Source organism: Dipodomys merriami, unplaced genomic scaffold (assembly GCF_024711535.1).
Source record: "Dipodomys merriami isolate MVZ:Mamm:240054 unplaced genomic scaffold, mDipMer1.0.p SCAF_367, whole genome shotgun sequence".
Taxonomy (NCBI): domain Eukaryota; kingdom Metazoa; phylum Chordata; class Mammalia; order Rodentia; family Heteromyidae; genus Dipodomys; species Dipodomys merriami.
The window spans coordinates 721,249-734,533 of record NW_027205237.1 but is presented as its reverse complement, the minus strand read 5'-3'; the positions used below and the strand labels follow the sequence as shown (position 1 = coordinate 734,533).

General features: G+C 50.1%; 1 long non-coding RNA gene across 2 annotated transcripts; it reads left to right on the top strand.

The window, feature by feature from the left end:
* Window positions 1-6,152: 6,152 nt before the first annotated feature.
* Window positions 6,153-7,984, top strand: LOC138804500 (uncharacterized). 2 transcript variants are annotated; one of them, XR_011365280.1, is made up of 2 exons: window positions 6,153-6,458; window positions 7,689-7,984. It is a non-coding gene; the product is annotated as an uncharacterized lncRNA (long non-coding RNA). The 2 variants fall into 2 exon arrangements; XR_011365281.1 differs by having other exon boundaries at window positions 6,153-6,465.
* Window positions 7,985-13,285: the final 5,301 nt, after the last annotated feature.

Sequence of the window (13,285 nt, the reverse complement as noted above, 5' to 3'; positions counted from 1 at the left end):
CACTGAGGAAAATAAATTCAAGATGTTTTCTCCAGGGCTGGGATCTGGGGCTTGAACTCTGGGCCTGGGCGCTGTCCCTCAGCTCCTCGGCTCAAAGGTTTGCACTCTATCACTTGAGCCACAGCACCACTTCCGGTTCTCTGGTTGTTTATTGGAGATAAGAGTTTCTCGGCTTTTCCTGCAGGGCTGGCTTTGAACCGCGATCCTCAGATCTCAGCCTCCTGAGTAGCTAGGATTACAGGCGTGAGCCACTGGCGCCCAGCTTGGGATCTTTTCTACCAAGTTGTTATTACTTGAATAACAGATTTATTTTTTCTGAAACCAAGAAAATATGAACAACTGTCTGGGGATACTAAATAATGAGTTTATACCAGTAATACAGTACACATGTAACATGGATAATATACAACTATTATTGATTCAATAACTGGCTAGTTGAATAACTAACTCACATGGCTCTGACTTCATCATAATCCTTTCCCCATCAACTAGCAGTACTAGTTTTGGTCCAGTTACTCTGGTTCTAAAGAATGAATTCTAATGAAGCAACCAGGACATTTACCAAGTGTAAAATAAGAAATAAACAACTGCTTGGAAATAGAAGCCAGACACAGAACATACACAGAAAGCAGACCACTGAACAGCCACTGAGTCATCGATGGTGACATCACCGATGGTGGAAACATCCGTGCAATTTGTGTAAAGCAAGGGATCTTCCTTTTTGAATCACCCCACAGCCTGAGCATACACTCTGGCCCATTCACTTGTTTTCTGTGGGCAAACGTAGCTCTGCACGGGTAGAATTATGTCACTGCTTTTAGGACTACTGATACTGGACCAGGGGCCTAGAGAGAGGAATGCCGGAAGGAAGACTGGGGGCCACTCACGGACGAGCGGTCGCATCTCCTGAACCCTCACAGACCTGGACAAGTGGCCACGGTGTCTAAGTGTCCTGGGGTCCCTCTCTCCCTGAGGCTCTGTGACCTCTCAGGCCAGCCTGAGGGCAGGACCTAGAACCTTCTCCCACAAGCTGCATTACTCCATCCACATCTCTTCCCACAGAACCACCGCCCCCTCTGCCCTGCCTCCGGCCCTACCATGCCGGCTTCCACGACCCCTCTTGTTTCATTCTGGATGCTGTCTGGATGGAATGTGGATGGTATCCGATCGAGGCCCCTGCTCCACCGGGCTACAGGAGAGACGCAGTATACACACCGAGGCTCGGGGCACAGGAGGCCCATGACCTGTGCCAACATCTGCCCAGGCCATGTCCTTATCTCCTGGAGAGGGGAATGTGGCCAAGAGGCAGAGAGATCTGGATGCTGGGGAAATCGTGGGGTCAGATGCCAGGACCCACCCTGGGACACCAGATAACACAGCAGCAGGTGTGAGCCAGCCAGACACCTGTCACTCATCTCCGCCAGCCACACAGGGCACAGGAAGACCTCGCCACACTCAGCTGCATTCACGGCCGGGGTATGCCCCCAAGTCTCCCAGGTGAGACTACCCCCAGGGAGAGGGAGACCAGAGCTTGTGCTAAAGGAGAGAAGCTGGTTCCCTCGGTTCCTTCCAAACGTAGAAAACCAAATCACAACACTTTTCATCTTCATAGAAATGTCCGACCAGGAAAAGCTGCTGCTAATGGAATAAAATAAGACAAGTCTGCCTTTTACCCCTGCTTTCCATGAGAGAGTTCTGGCGATTTGGTTTTGGTTTTGGTTTTTAAGGAAGAAGAAATTAAGGCCACATGCAAACTAGTGTTTTCTCATGAGGGAAGGAGCACAGAAAGCCCTGACTCAAAACCAAATGCCGCCCCCTTCATCACTCGTTTATTCCCTTCAGCACCCCAACAAATGCCGCCTCCCTAACCACTGATTTACTCCTATTCAGCACCCCAGTTTCCCACGTAAGTCCAGCCTTCCTAGATGTGTCTGCCCCACTGAGCTCAGAAACCATCCTGCTACAGCCACCCAGCCATGCCGGCCCAAGTCCCTGTCACCCATGACACTGTTCAGGGAACCAGAACAGCCAGGGCCTTCTGCGTCAAACTGAGGTACAACTGGGTAAACACACAGGAGACTGTTTCAGTAGGAAATACCTGTAGGTAACTTAATTCCACTATGAGTGCTGGTACTCATGACTGGGTCTGGCTAGTTAACAGATGGAGAACAATGGCAGGGCTGGACTGTATTTGTACACTGATTTGTGTAACCAAAATCCCCCAGCACAACCACTTAAATAAAACTAAGTAAGTAATTTTAAAGAACTTGAAGCCAGGGGTTGGTGGCTCATGCCTGTACTCCTCCCAGCTGTTCAGGAGGCTGAGATCTGAGGCAGGAAGTCTGTGAGACTATCTCTAATACTACTCAGAAAAAGCTGAAAGCAGCACTGTGGCTCAAATGGAAGGGACTAGCCTTAAGTAAAAAGAAGCTCAGCAACAGCACCCATTCCTTGAGTTCAAGCCCAGGACTGGCACCAAAAAAAATTTAAAGAATAGAGCCACCAAATGATGTCCCATCCGAGCCCCCACCGGGAAGTCGGTGTCCAGGGCGGCCCGTGTGGACGAACAGACTGTGCAGTGCCATGATAGATCCCACGGTCTCCTCCCCAGAAACCAGCACCACCCAACCCGAGGCTGAGCACCAGGAGGATGCCCGCTCAGCCACACACATCCCCGGTGGGGTGATCAGGGAAAACAACAGACCAGAACGAATGTCATATCTGACATGCAAATGAAGAGGGCTTTTTCTGCACATAATTAGCATGAAACCCCCAAAACAGACTCCACATGGCTGGCTACTCCCCTTTTCCCCAGGTTCGGAGGAAATCTCCTGGAGGGGTTGGCCCAGGTGCGTAGAAGGAGGACGGTGACCTGAGCCTGCGGGGTGGGGTGATGAAACCCACACAGGGCGCATCCAAGAATAGCGCTGCCCCTCCTCGAACACCCACGGGCCCAAGGCCACACCTCGAGTGTGCCCCACCCTCTCCTAATTCAGGAAGGAGCAAGGTTCTGCCGCCCACGGGGCCACTCCCTCGAACCTCTCCAAAGCCAAGAAATCCTAGGCTAGGTAAGCTGGAAGCTCACGGAAACATGAACAGGGCACTGAGAAGTGTCTCAGGGATTCAGCATTGCCAGATTGAACACATGGAAATACAAGATGCCCAGTAATGCCTAAAGTTCAGATCAGAAATAAAACGTGAGTTTAGAACACGTTCACTACAGTAACATGCGGATGCACTTCTACTGAAGAGTGTGTTTATATGAAATTCAAAACTCCCTTGACGATAGTGGGATTTGAACTCAGGACCCCACACTTGCTGGGCAGGTGCTCTACTGCTGAGCCCTTTCTTGCACTAACTGTTTGAGACAGGTCTCAAATGTTGCCCAGGGGGATTCCTCGTGCCAGAGCCGGCCTCCTTCCATGTAGATGGCGTCTTGAGGCCTCTTCCGCACGGGCTGGCCTGGAGTCTCAGTCCTCCAAATGGCATTCTCCCCATGGCCGTGGGGTGAGTGCACCAACGGGAACCTCAGACACCGAGGAGCATGGATTACGGGCATGAGGCTTGAAATGCCAAGCGACACCAACAGCTGTATTTTATCTGACAGCCACTCTTGGGGTGAACATCTGATGTTGACTACCCGACCACAACCCAAACCTCCTTTGGGGAACACTACCCCCACTTTTATCCGTGTGAGATACAGTCAACCCCAAATCCAAGCCAAGCCAAGAAAGGCGACAAGGGGAGGACACTACAGTTGTTGGCAAGACAGTCCTGTGTACGTGCCTAAGGACGAGGAAGCTGGAGGCAGGCAGGTGAGAGTGCTCAGCTGCGGGGGGCTGGCACCCATCCCAGGCCAAGCTGTGCAGTCCTGTGCTAGGCCAGCTGGGCCCAGGCTGTGCAGCCGCCAGAGCCCTCCAAGGTGGGTGCCCTTCTCTTACCACAGGCCCTCCCACAGTCTTCACTGTCTTCGAGGTGTTACAGGTGTGAGTCTCCTGTGACGAAGCAGCCCTTGGGACTGAAAAATGAACTCTTCCAAGTCTTGGCCGTGGCTCAGCCCCGCGCCCTGCCCACCCCTGTGTGCCCGAAGCACACGTGCACCCCCCGCCTCATCCCCGCGTCCTGTGTGCTGGGCACGTGGGCCACGTAGGGGATGGTGACGTGGTTTCCTGGACGAGTCTGGCGACTCCAGACTTTAACCAGATGGAACAAGGCCACAGACCATTCTCCTGGCAGTCAGACCTGCCAGGGATTTCAAGGAAGTGGGAGACGAAAAAGAGCATTTTCTGATAGGTGCGATGAAGAGATGAAAAGCAAAGCAAGTACTCCCCACCATGACACCCTGCCCAGTCTGAAGACTGGAAAAGACACGGGCTCCTTGATGAACAAATCCTGCTGCCTGTTCAAAACCAAAGCAGCCAAGCCGTCCACTAGGGAATCTGTGCAGGAAAGCACCAGTCTGCAGAGCGTGCATGCAGACATCTGGGGAAACACGAGCGTTTTTCCAGTGCCTCTTTACCTTGGCTAAAAAAACATCCCAGGAACTGAGGGGAGGGGCAGGGCTTAAAAGAGGGGCTCAGTGCGGGGATCTGCTCCTCGGTGCCACGAGAAAGGGTGAATCAACGTTCCAGTTACTGGAAAATGTAGAAAATCCTAAAATCTAAAAGAACTATAATTTTTAAAGAAGTCTCAAAATAACAAAGGTGTGCTATGGCAATAAACAAAGCAGGTGCAGAAAACTGGACAAGAAAACCAGCAGCTTGGCTCCGGGCAGTAGCCAAGCTCCACCTTCCTTTCTGGCCTCCGTCTGGAGGGTCACACCTTGCTCCTGCCCCTCCACAGACAGGCACGGTCCGGCTCTGCTCCACAACACAGGCCTGACAGACAGGTCCAGGGATGGCACCGGACGTGAACTGCCCGGGTCACGTGCCCAGCTCCTCTGACCTCGCTGGGCAAACCTGAGTCCACAAGTCAATCAGGAGCTTCAGCCCCAGGCCCTGGGGGAAGCTGAGTCACGAAGTAACAAGGAAGACTAAGCACTCGGGTGACTAAACCTTCCTTTCCAGGTCAGGTGGCCCCGGGACCTGAGATCACCTCTGAAGGAGGTCCAGGCTCACTTCCCACTTGTTTGAGCAGGTTGCATGTCAAGGCAGTAAATGACAATTCCTTTACGTATTGCTTTCTTGTTTCCAAGCTCTGCCTATTTCCAAAAAGGGCCACCACGCAAAGGCAGGAGGACAGATCTGACATGAAATGCACACTCTGTCCCGGTCTCCCCACAGAAGCTGTTGAGCACATCAGCCTGAAAGATTCTCCCTTGCCAGGGGGCTGGGCACAGGTAAGGCTGGCAGGAAGGGTGCCAGACACGAGCCCCCACTCATCTGGGCTAGAGTAGAGAGGGGTTCAGGGTTCTGAAAGCTCACAGAGTCCCCCACCCAACTTCCTCCACCCCCCACCAAGATCACAGATGAAGAGGCACGTTCAGAGGAAGAAAATTCGTAATTTCTATTCTCTCAAAAGATCTGCCACTGTGTTTCTACATCCTCCTTACCTCCAAATGAATTTTAAAAATCGGTTCTTGTGTTAGGCAGGGCTTAAAATCTAAAACTGCAGCCGTAAAGGGTCCCTTACAATTTCCTGGGTCCTTTATGACAAACAATGCTAGGAAACCAGTGGCACAGTTAACAAACACCACGTCCAATTAAAGTCTGGATCAAATTAACATTTGTCTCTCATTCACCCAGTTGTTTTCATTTACAAACTCCTCCACACGTAAGAGCCAATAGATAGTGAATAGCCATAAACAAGCTTGGGGTGTCGGCTGGACCCCAAGAGGACACAGGAAAACAACCATCTCTTCCAGCCTATCCCACAGAGAATGAAGCACACTTCCTCTCACGTTCTCCCCTCCTACACACTCTACCACTTTTCCCTCCCTCCCCACACTCCTGCCAGTGGCTAGATGAAATAGTGGCCAGGGCAGACATCTGGACTGGAGATGGAGAAAGACCATTAGCACATCAAAGGGAGACATGCCGGTCCTGACCAGAGTCCGGCCCGGTACCCAGCATCACAAATGGCTTGCTGGCCAAGGAAGGGCAGAGGCGCAGCATCACTGTAACTGATGACTTTTGATGTTTGTTTTTCAGGGTCCAGGGCAGTAGCTGAGCTGTCCCAGGCCCCGCCCCCTTTCCAGCATGACTAAGGAAACAGGGAAGTTTCCATTTTACAAACAAGGAGGCTGCTGCTTGCTGAGGTTATGCAAGCTCACTGAGTGGCAGTCACGCATCAAACCCCAACGTCTGACCAGGAAACCCCACCACTCCCGATGCCCGTCTCTGCCGCCAACAACACAGTCTGTCAGTCTGTCCATCTTCACTCTGCCCCTCCAGCCACCAGCAGTGGAGGGAAACGGATTTGCAACTACGAAGCCACCAGAGCTGGCAACCCATCCAAAGGTAAAAGGTGAAGACTCAGCCGTGTATCCCCCCTGCAGCCAGGGAGAACCCGTGTGCGGGGTGGGGCGCCACCCAACCCGAGGGGAACTGTTCACGATGATTAAACCTTCTAAGATTGGTGGCCACACGTATCCATAAGTATACTTTTAAAAAACCCACTGGATTATACACTTTCAAAAGGTGAGTTATAGGATATATAAATTACATCTCAACAAAGCTTTTTAAAAAAGTAAGTGTAATCTGTTAAGAAAGTTAAAAAAGAACCCTGAGCAGCTGACTAACCCCAGCCTCTCAGGATGGAGAGGCAGGAGGAACAGGAGTTGAGACCAGCCTGGACTCCTGGTGGTTCTTATCTCAAAAGGACCAAACTACAGTGAAAGGAACCTGGGCTGTTATCTCCCTCCAGATCCTCAGTTAAAGGTTAGGAGAGCACGCAGCTGGCACAACCCTGGCCTCTCAACCCGCATGCTAAGTAAGGTGCTGCACCTATGAATCTTGATGCTGTCTGGGAAACCCGCTTGGTGCTAGGCCAACAAGAACAGCAGGCCCCTGAGGATTTCAACCCAGGTGGGCTTCTGAGAACAACTGGGTGAGGCAAGGCGAGGGCCCTGGGCAGGAAGTGAGGCCTACAGAACCGACAGGGCAGGCTGGACTGGACGGAGGGGCCTCCAGGAAGGGGAGGGGCGCTGCGGGGGCCCTGTCATCACGGCAGGCAGGCAGGCAGGTGGTGCGGGCAGGCTCCTCAGGCTGCAGACCGGGACAAGGCGGGACAAGGCGGGAGGCCATCCTGACAGGATGGGACACCAGGGAGAGCTCTGCAGTGGGGCCAAGGGGACAGGAGAGGAAGGACGGTCAGCATCCGCCTGGGCACCACGAGGGAGAGGCTGCGGCCGAGCCAGGGTGGTCGGAGGAGACGGAAAAGGAGAGGAAAAGAAAGACAAGAGCCTGATGAAAGGGGGGAGGGGGAATGAGAACCAACCACGCCACAGCCCCGGCCGTGGGAGGAAAGGGAGAGCCAAGAACATGGACTCTGTGCTACTGCCTAGGGTGGACAGTTTCCCAAATACAGTGAGGAGACAGGAGCTTACTTACTAAACGCTGGGTGTGCGTGACCTTAAAGGACATGTAAGGAGCAAAATAGCTCAAACCAAATCTTCACATGATTTAGAATGGGCTGCTTCCAGGAAAAAAAATTCCCCCTGGGCTTATCCCACTAAATTTCCTTTCCAGAAAGTGGATGATGGAGACACCACAGAGAATGAAGGAAAGGCTGTGGCTAAGCCTGGGGACGCGGCCGTCCCTCTGGGACCCGTCCTGTCACCACTGACTCGGCTCATCTGCTTGCTCAGTCTGTGCAGACCTTGAATTCCTCTATGTATCCTGCATCCCAAGAAGCCGTTCAATTGGAAGGTTACAATCTTGAGATCTTTTGAGAGGCGAAGGAGGTGGTGGTGATGGCACGTTCCCACAGAGCGGAATGTGGAAGTCACCCGGGATCCTAAATATATGTATTGTTATTCCTTCTATTAGGTCACCCTGCTCCACTGAAGGAGGTAACTTCTTAGAATTTACAATGAGACTAAGAAGTTAAATACAGGGAATGGGGTACATTCCACAGTAAAATATGCTTTCTAGTTACCCACTGTGCTAAGCAGAGAAGTGCACAGAAGAGCTCAATAACTGTCTATTGGTATATACTACATGGAAGAGAGTCACCAAGTTATCTAAATAATAGAGAAATAAAAAGAACCGGTTACACTTATTTCAGGAACTATCCATCAAATCCCTAGTATATGTGCTAGGATTTGGGTGAGGTGCTACAAAAGTACAGGAAGGGAAAATTGGTTTCTGGTCCATGTAGGTCTACAACAAAAGTCTGAGCTCAGAGGTATTGTACTAGTCTTTAGCAAGCAAGAGACTGAGTTCAAATACCAGTACAAAAAGAAGAGAAAGAAAGAAAGAGAGAGAGAGAGAGAGAAAAGAAAAAGCAGGGCACTGGTGGCTCACACCTGTCATCCTAGCTCCTCAGGAGGCTGAGATCTGAGGATCACAGTTCAAAGCCAGCTCAGGCAGGAAAGTCTGTGAGACTCTTATTTGCAATAAACCACCAGAAAACCAGAAGTGGCACTGTGTCTCAAGTTGTAGAGCATTAGCATTGAGCTGAAGAGCTCAGGGACAGCACCCAGGACCTGAGTTCAAGCGTCACCAAAGAAAGATAGAAAGATAAAGAAAGAAAGAAAGAAAGAAAGAAAGAAAGAAAGAAAGAAAGAAAGAAAGAAAGAAAGAGAGAGAGAAAGAGAGAGAGAAAGAGAGAGAGAAAGAAAGAAAGAAAGAAAAGAAAGAAAGAAAGAAAGAAAGAAAGAAAGAAAGAAAGAAAGAAAGAAAGAAAGAAAGGAAAAAAGAAAGAGGGAGGGAGGGAGGGGAAAAAAACCTGAGCACCGATGGCCCACTTGTATAATCCTAACTACTTAGGAGGCTACAATCTGAGGATCTCAGTTCAAACTCAGCCAGAGCAGAAAAGTCTGTGAGACTCTTAGCAAACAATCAGCAAAAAGCCTGAAGAAGAGCTGTGGTTTAAGTGGTAGAACACCAGACTTGAGCAAAAAAGCTAAAGGTCAGCACCCAGGCCCTGAGTTCAAGCCCCAATACCAGCATAAATAGCCAAACAAAGTATGAATTCCCTCTAACAGGGCAAATGCAGGTATTCCAATTAGGACTGAGCTCATTTGCGGAGCGAATCCCTTGTCCTGTTACATCTGACTAAAGCACTGTTTCTGCCCATGCCCACCCTGACCTTAGCAGCCATTCCTACGGCAGTGGGTATGAGCGGGGCAGATCCCACATGACCTCGTGCATTGCTCAGCTGAGCAAACAATGGGCTTCTCACACCTCTGCTGGACACAGGAGATGAAGTACCAGACTACCTACAGAGCCCACTGCTCTGGGGACCTGGAGCAGGTGGTTTCTCCAGGCAGCAGAGGAGATGGAGGTGGGAAAGTCTTCTCCACCTAAAGCACAGCAGACTCACCCCTCCTTCCAGATGTCAACAGAGGAGCCACTGGGAAATAGGCCATGGCCATGCGTGGACCACAGAGAAGACTCTTCAACCCCAAGGCCACTTCCTCTAGACCTGCTTGGTCACACACTTAACAGGCCATCACGCTTACCCAGGTGAAGGTGGCTGGCTAGAAAGAGACCCCGGGGCCAGCAGCACAGCCTCTGACATGAAGAGCCATGACACTTGCCTAAGGCCAGCTCTTGGTTTTTAGTGATTTTTTTTCAGTATTGGGAGGATTTGAACCCAGGGCCTTGCCCTCACAGACGAGCACCATACACCAAGCCTGTCTCCAAAACCTCTAGTTTTTTACCAAATGTTTTAAATGGCCATTTTATCCCAGTGTGTGTGTCACTGACTCTTACCCTATCCATCTTCTCTGTTCCTTTATTTTTCACTCTCCAGTCTTCTCCATTTAGTTTTTAAATCAATGCCACAAGTCTGTACATTCAAATCCAGCCCACATGACATTTCCTTTGTATTTAATTGCTTCCATGCAATTTATATCCGCCAGTCACGCTAGACCCCAGAGCACGGAACACGCTCTTTACAAAGCCGCTCTTGTCCTGAACAACCCCCATAATCAAAGCTCAGGAATTACAAGGAGGCCCAGCCCGCTGCTGGGTGAAGCAAGCAGGTTTCCAAGCTCATCCAAGGCAGGTCTGGGCCGGAGGCTCACCTCGCGTCCCACTCTCCCATGGGGGGGGGGGCGGAGCTCCAAGCACTGGCGACAAGGCCATCTCGGAACCCCCTCCCCTCCATCCACAGCGACGTAGCGCCAGCACCACAGACCACCACTCAGAAACTCCAGACTACATTCTCTCCATCTTCAAGTCACTGCATTTCAAAACGTCCTCACAGGGACAACAAAGGCTGCTCTTTAAGATTTCTTTACAAGAATGGACCATTCTCCCTAAGATTCTCAAGTTTCCATTTCTCTCTACCGTCCCGCACACAACCTGGGCAACATTTCTGGTCCTGTCCTTTAGCCAAGGCCACCCGAAGTATCTCGAAGCCTTTGAGGACACTATGCTGCTGGACGTCCCCACCTCCAGGGCCGCTGACCAGCCTCCCGGGCTCTCTCTATCCCATGGCCTCTTATCACAAGAATTGGGCCGCTGTCCTACACAAACCTTGCAGACAGGATTTCTGTGTTTCTGCACTGTCTTGTGATCCACCAGGATCAGTAAGCTTTGAAAAATTTTATAATTTCATCAATCTTCATGTTCAAAGCCTATTCAGAGTTGTTAATCAGATCCAACAGCCCAGGCTCAGAGGACTGAGGGAATATCTCCTTAGCTCTCCACATCAACTCAGGCCCACCGATAAAGATTACACCCAGTACCAACTGATCAACTACATCATTCTAGTCCCAAGAAACTCACAGGTGAAAACCTTTACCTTATATCCAATCAGCCTATTGTCATAAAGGGCAGTTTCTGAGGTTGGAGGCACGATGTGACTAAGGTGGAAGAGCATCACTCAACGAGCAAAAATGCAAGTGCCAGATACCAAGTTCAAGGCCCAGTCTCAAAAAAAAAGAAAGAAAAAGCACTGTCTAAGCAAACACAAGGTTGTTGTGCCTTGTTTTTTTCACTTTGTTTTGTGACAGGGTCTCGCTTTGTAGCTCAAGCTGGCCTGGAGCTCACAGCCTTCTGCCTTAGCCTCTCAAGTGCTGGGATTCAAGGCACACCACACTACTCCCCTATTTGTAAAGATGTATTCTTTACTGTCATAGTTACACTGAAATGACACTGAAACCTCCTGTTTCAATGGCAGTAGCTATCATTTATTACAATGTGTCTTTTTTATCTTGTTCCACAATAAAGCTTTTCTGTCTCATTTCAGTAGCTGTTACTGTCCCTGTGCAGACAGACTCTGTTTCAAAGGAACAGCTCTGTGAGCTCCCTGCTCACACAGAGCGGACAACACTTCCTTGCATCTCTCACACATGGACTCCTGAAGACATGTGTCACTCAAGACTTCCCAATCTCTTCACACCTATAAGCCTAGCAAGACTGGGACCCCAGGCCAGACCAGGCAAACATCCACAGCCGCTGCTGCCGCCCTGCTCAGAGGCCAGACCTGTTCTCACGTTCACATGTGAGGAAGGTTGGCTGAGCCCTGTGTGTGTCTAACACAGAAATCTGAGCCCTTTCATGTTTTCAACCAATCGACCAGGACTGGCCAGTTACTGGGTTAAAGGAATGTACAGTGGCTAAACCTGACTCACTTTGCCATGCTATTAAAAAAAAAAAACTGCTTTTCTACTCATCTGCCAAAGTTTTAAAATCATTTCTTTAGTGGTAACATTCCCAGCTGCCCCCAAGCCCCAGGGTTCAATATGTTAAAAATCACTGATTATCCAAGAGTTCTTAAACATAAGCAACAGACACACAAAGAACAAAGGCTCCACTGAGGGCTGGACCTTCCCGAGAATGCCGCAGAGCCTCAGCCAAGCCCGTCAGTCTCCACACTCACAACACAATGTCCATGACTAACCTTCCTGCAGGACTGGGGGGGGGGGGGGGGCGGGGGAATGGGGGGATGGGACACTAAACCACAGCCTCTAAGTAGCTGATCCTTTCTTGGGTTTTATCTTCCTTTCCTTTAAGTTTCTCTCTCTCCCTTTTTTTTTTTTTTGGGGGGGGGGTGTCAGTCATGGGCCTCAACTCTGGGCCTGGGCACTGTCCTTCAGCTCTTTAGCTCAAGGCTAGTACTCTATAACCTGAGCCACAGCGCCACTTCCGGCTTTTTCTGTGTATGTGGTGCTGAGGAATCAAACCCAGGGCCTCATGCATGCAAGGTGAGCACTCTACCACTGAGCCACCTTCCCAGCCCTCCTTTAAGTTTCTCTACAATGCAAACTTTGGTTAGGTTTTATGTTAAACTGCACATGTAGCTAAATGTATTTGCCAAGCTCTGCGTGCATGTGCTGGTATTTCACACGGTACACAAGCAAACACCTGTGAGAAATGGCAATGCCATGCAGAAAGTGTGTCCAGAAAGCCTCCGAGCTGCCAGGAGGAACCCTAACCCTAAAGCTTACTGCTCCTTTTATGATCCTTCATCTTTCCTATTAAATGCACCTGTCTATACAAACCCCAAGCTTGAAACAAGGCCACCAGAGGCTCCTAAATTAGACAAACACCACCAAGGGAACAGTCCTTTCCCCACAACACAGACCTGAACTATAAAATGTCTCTAAACACAAGCCAGCTTGATAGAATCAAACACAATCTAGGGAATTTACCTTCACCTGCCTTAATTGCTTCATCAGTGAGTTCTGGCAAACCAAAACACAAAGACAGGAAAGATAAATGTTCATCTGAAACAATGCTTACGTAATATTCAGAATTACGTAATTTTAACTGATATCCTCCACACGTAATCAGGTATTTTCATGGCTGCTAGTAAGACGTACCCCACACACTACAAACCAGGGCGGGGACATGGCCATAGTTAATATTTGTACCCAAAGCTCAGCACTGGTGAAGGAATTCTCCATCTCATAACCGGATTTAGTGTTAGGAAATTCAACCTCATGGTAGTAGGGTGCTTAAATAAGCCAACATGCAGTCCTTCCTGACAGGAGGGCTGGCAGCCCATGGCAGCAACACGGGAGAGTCCAAGCCTGACAAGTTTCCAAAACTTACCTACTGAAATCACCCCCAGAGGCTCCTGCCTCTACCTGCCCCCAGGAAAAGCAGCACAGCACAGATGGAAAAGCAGGAAGATGTGTGAGCACTGGGCGGGTGGAGAGGGAGCAGAC